This window comes from Solanum pennellii, chromosome 10 (assembly GCF_001406875.1).
Source record: "Solanum pennellii chromosome 10, SPENNV200".
In the NCBI taxonomy this organism is placed as follows: Eukaryota; Viridiplantae; Streptophyta; class Magnoliopsida; order Solanales; family Solanaceae; genus Solanum; species Solanum pennellii.
Window position 1 is genome coordinate 13,996,962 of NC_028646.1, and position 6,011 is coordinate 14,002,972.

The window sequence follows — 6,011 nt, forward strand, 5'->3', positions numbered from 1 at the left end:
TAGTGGGACACGTGTAGANAAGGGGGGCTGCCTCCACTCCATACCATAAATGAGGTGGTGAAATCCGTTCCATACTATAAATAAGTTGGTGAAATGCATTGCAGCATATCATCTTCTTCACCACTTGGCTTAGGCAGCCATTGAAATGGAGAAAACCAACCCTGCAACCCTTGGCCAGCAGCTGCAAATAATTTGGTTAGTAATCTCTTTGCTTGGTGTGTTAATTCTTTAGAATACCTTTGTTAATTATCCATTAATATTAAGAAGGGGGCGTGACCAGTGGCTTAGGAAGTTTGTTTTAGTTTTGAATGTGCTAAGTATGAACGGAAACCATAATCGGATTATTAGTGGTGTCGTGTTAGTGTTTGGGCTGTTTTGATTAAAGAAAACTGCGGGAAATTCTGTTTTGACGTCATGTATATGTTAATGTGTTTATGGGTATATACTTCAAAGGATTGATACGATAAGGTAGATGTGTTGCGAACTTATAAAACGAGTTATCGCTCGGTGTGTCGTTGCTTTGCTGCTAATTGCAACACGATTGTTGCTTGTTATAGATTAATAGCTTGAGCAGTAAATATTGGACGTGCGGCTCGATTATTCGGTATGTAACGTTGTCCCTTCTTTCTTTGTTTGGCATGACTTTTAAAAATAAGCGAATAACGGACAGATTTGATACTTACCTCTAGAGCGTCTAGGTGACGTATATTCTTGCTTCCACAATTATTCCTCTATATATCGGCTATGTCTAAGGCTATGATGATCTCTAATATCTATGGTAGTGCTTCTTAGAGTCATTGAGATTTTACGTTTCCATATCGTATTAAAGGTTCATAATCTTGATAAAACATTAATCTTTGGTAATACTCCTTGCTGGTTCACGTTGATTGTTCTATTGAGTTATAAGAAATGATTTTAATTGCATATGGTTGCTCATAATATTCTGCTCGTGCATAGAGTCATTTATCATTTCACCGAGTCCCGGGCCGGGTAATGTTCGTGCGGAGTTTCTTGCATATGTCACCGAGTCCCTCACTAGAGGGCCGGGTATGTATATTATATATATGATTGGTGATGAGGATGGTTATGATGATGATGATGACGGAGATGACGTGATGATTATTTTGCCGAGCCCCTTACTAGGGAAGCTGGGCACCTTATATGTTAAAGATATGCATGATTTTCACTTAAAGGGTACATGTGTAGCTATATTTTGTTTCGACTTACCATATTGGTGTCCTATCATCTTTACCATATGCTTTACATACTCAGTACATTGTCCGTACTGACCCCCCTTTCCTCGGGGGGCTGCGTTTCATGCCCGCAGGTGTAGACGCACAGTTCGGTGATCCTCCCGCCTAGGATATCTACTCTGCTGATTGGGAGAGCTCCACTGTTCCGGAGCCCAGTCGTTTTGGTACATAACTTTTTGTGTAGTCTTTTGCTCGTCTATGGGTATGGCGGGGCCCTGTCCCGTCGAGTTTCACTACTGTACTCTTAGAGGTCTGTGGACATTATGTGGGTTGTATATATATGTTTTGGATAATGGTCTGGACATGGTTCGTTTGGGATGTCCTCTTGTACAGGGGAAGCCTTGTCGGCTGCGTACATCATCGTGTATTGTGTAGTGGCAGCCTTGTCGGCTTACGCATGCTATTATGCTTTGGATATTGGCGGCCTTGTCGGCTCGCGTATGTTGTTACGGTTGAATGGTTATGACTCCTTATGAGACAGGTCCTCTTTATATATATATATGACGTTGGGGTTGGCTTGATTTGATTAAATTCCATATTGTCTTTGTTTCAGTTGGTTATACTTAGCAGGTTTGTATGTGGGTGTCCAAAACGGGCACTAGTCACGGCCCATCGGGTTGGGTCGTGACATTTTTTATATATGTATGTGCAATAAAATTACAAGGTTATGTAACCTTCCTATATGAAGGGTCATGTATACTCAATATGAATATATATTATGTGTTTGTAGAGGTCGATGTAGACCTCCAAGTAGTGATAATGAAAGTTCTAAATTTTTCTGTATTTTCAAACCTATGAATGTAATGACATTAGACTAAGAGACTAGTCTTAGTCCTTGAAAAGAACGACAACGCCGGTTACGTCTTGGCAGTAAACCTGGATGTGACAAACTTGGTATCAGAGCATGAGGTTGAATATCATTGAGTTATGTCTCTCTCTACCACGTCTATCTAGGTTTGTATTCATAATTGTGAAGTGTGCCACACTTATGAGTAGGAACCTATATAATGCTTAGGAATCGCTCTCTGTCTTGGAAATCTTATATCGTGCCAATAGAGTATACTTATGGTGTGTGCATGTCATCCTATTTTGGTGCTTATAGGAAGCATGAACACTCGAAGGAATGCGTCTCGAAGGCTTGAGGATAAAGTTGCTAATGCGGGAGCTCCTCCCCATGATGAGCAAGTTCCTCCACTTGAGGAAAATGCTAATGTTGATCAAGCCCCGGCTAACCCTCCACCTATGACGAAGGCGGAGATGAGGGCTATTTTTTCTCAATTGGCCCAAGCCATGACTACTCAAACACAATCCGCGACGGTTCAAGCCCAAGCTATGACGGCCAAGCCAATCGAGATATTGCTCCCTGTGCTCATCAATAAGCCACTACTATGGCTTCCAGTCTAAGGGACTTCTCTCGAATAAACCCTCCTACTTCCTATGGATCTAAAGTTGATGAATACCCCCAAGAATTCGTCGACGAGGTCTATAAGATACTATATACTATGGGGGTGTCTTCAAGTAAGAAGGCCGAGTTGGCCACATACCAACTCAAGGATGTGGCTCAAACTTGGTATGTGAAATGGAGGTATAATAGGACTTTGAGGGGTGGTTCGGTGACTTGGGAGATCTTTAAGGTAGCTTTTCTAGATCGGTTCTTCCCTAGAGATAATACGGTGGAGAAAGTGATGGAGTTCATCAATCTTCGCCAAGGAGGGAAGAGTGTCCATGAGTAGTACTCTTTGGAATTCATTAAGTTGTCCAAATATGCTCCTTCTTTGGTCTATGATACTATAGACAAAATGAGCCATTTTGTGACGGGGGTGTCGGAGGACTTACAAGAGGAGTTCCAATCGCCCATGCGACATGACAACATGAACATTTCCCGTCTTATGTTTTATGAAGAAGGGTAGAGGAAGCAAGGGCTAAGCAAAATAGTAGAGATGCTAAGAGAGAAAGATCATTTGATGGAGGTTCTTCAAAGAATAGGCTTGAGATACAAAACAAGCCTAAATTTAAGAAGTGAGTTTCTAATCAAGTCCCTTCAAAAATCCCAAGAGCTAGTGGTGATAGGGTGTCTAACCCTAAATTTAAGAAGGGAAAAGGTACTAATTCACCAAATGAGAAGCCAACTTATGGAAAGTGTGGTAAAAAGCACTATGCTGATTTCCTTAAGGGGACATATAATTGCTTTAGTTGTGGCAAGAGTGGTCACAAGATGAGAGATTGTCCAAACTTGAAGAGTCAAGACAAGGGTAGTGGCCAAAGTCAAGCAAGTGGTTGTAGTGATGCTCCAAAGAAAAACCGCTCTATGCTCTCCGCTCTAGGGGTGAGCAAGAGACCGCTCCCGATGTGGTGACTGGTATGTTTAAAGTTTTCTCGATTGATGTATATGCCTTACTTGATCCCGACGCTACTTTATCATTTTTTACACCTCTAGTAGCTAAAAGGTTTGAAATTTTACTCGATATTTTGCATGAACATTTTATAGTGTCTACTCCGGTGGGTGAGTCGGTTGTTGCAAAAAGGGTGTATAGAAGTTATCCTATAATGTTTCCCTATACAGTTTCTTATGTTTATCTAGTAGAACTCGATATGCTTGATTTTGATATTATATTGGGTATGGATTGGTTGCATGCATGTTTTGCATCCATTGTTTGTAGGACAAGAGTGGTGAGGTTTAACTTCCCAAATGAACCCGTTGTTGAGTGGAAAGGGGGAAATTTTATTCCTAGAGGTCGTATTATTTCTTGTCTAAAAGCATGAAAAATGATCTCAAAAGGTTGTCTTTATCATATAGTAAGAGTCCAAGATCTAGACTCCGAAGTTCCTCCCATTGAGTCGGTAACCGTAGTGTGTGAGTTTCTGGAGGTATTCCCTAATGACCTTCCCTGTATTCCTCCCGAACAAGAAATTGACTTTGGCATTGATTTGCTACCGGATAAATATCCCATATCAATTCCTCCTTATCGGATGACTCCGGCCGAGTTGAAAGTGTTGAAGGCTCAACTCAAGGATTTACTAGATAAGGGTTTTATAAAGCCTAGTATTTCTCGAGGGGTGCTCTGGTTTTGTTTATGAAGAAGAAAGATGGGTCCTTGAGAATGTGTATTGATTACCGCCAGCTCAATAATGTCACTCATAATATCCCTCTCCCTCGGATTGATGACTTATTTTACCAACTCCAAGGGGCGAGTTACTTTTCAAAGATAGACTTGAGTTTGGGGTATCATAAAGTTAGGGTGAGATGGGAGGACATACAAAAGACGGACTTTCGGACTAGGTATGGGCATTATGAGTTCTTGGTCATGTCTTTCGGTCTCACTAATTCTCGACGATATTTATGGACCTAATGAATAGAGTATTTTGAAATTTCCTAGATTCATTTGTCATTGTCTTCATTGACGATATCTTGTTATATTCGAAGAATGAGAATGATCATATGGGTCATTTCAGAGTAGTATTGCAAACCCTTAAAGAACATAAAACGTAAAACGTAAAATGAATTAAAGGACTTGAACTCTAACTTGGATAACCTAAGGGGTCTATCTTAGTCTAGGTAGGGGTATGGACTCTACCTAGACATTGCACTAGTTAGCCTTGAGGAGAGTCTTACGAGGAGGTTCTTATATATATTTATGTTATGATAATATATGATGTATATTATATATATTGACCTTGGCACATTGTTGATATGATATGTTGATTAGTTCATTTATGAATATGCCTTGGGTTATAATGATAAAATATGATGAAATGCAAGTATAAATGCCATGATATGTAAATTTGGAAATTCGTCATGTTTTCTTGTTGAGGATACTTGATTGAGTAAGGTTATGGGGCTTTGTTTAGTCATTGCACTTGTTGACTTGATAAGGACTTATGAGTAGTTGTCTTGCTTATTATGATATGTTTAACTCTTATTCATTCTTGTGATATTATTCTTTGATGTTAGGGTTGTAGTAAATCATGGTTCGAAGTATGTTGGGATAAGTATTACTTGTTGAGAATGTAAGCATGTTGGTTGATTGATATGACTTACTTGACTTTACATTAAGTCCCTAAAGGGGTAAAATGACATGTTTTGATTAAAAGCCCATTTTAGCATGTTTTGCTTGTGTATGTGCCTAAAATCCCATACTTAGTAAATGTGGAGCACTAACCCCATTTTCTTCCCTTTTTCGAAACATTTTTGGTTCCGATCGTTGAAGTGTTTGGAAGGCGACATTGTTGAAGACTTCGATTCTTCCTTTCATCTAAGTAGGGTAGGTCCTCAAATCTCAAGGGCAATGCCATCCTCTAGGTTTGGATTTTGTTATGAGCTTATTGACTCCATCATTCCTTTCCTTGTTAATTGAATATTGTACTTTTGTATGACCTATACATGGTCTTATTGAATTGATGTAAGGGCTATACCCATATTATGATATTCGTTTAGATGGTATGAGATAAGACAATTGTTGAGACTATTTTTATATTTTTATATATGTATGTGTAATAAAAGTTGAAAGCTATGTAACCTTCCTATATGAAGGGTCTATGTATACTTAATATGAATATATATTATGTGTATGTTGAGGTCTATGTAAACCTCCAAGTAGTTATAATGAAAGTTTTAAATTTTCGCATTTTTCAACCTATAAATGTAATGACATGAGACTAAGAGGCTAGCCTTAGTCCTTGAAAAGAATGACGACGCCAGTTACGTCTAGGGGGTAAACCCGGATGTGATAGTACTTGTCTTTCTACAAGAGTATTCAT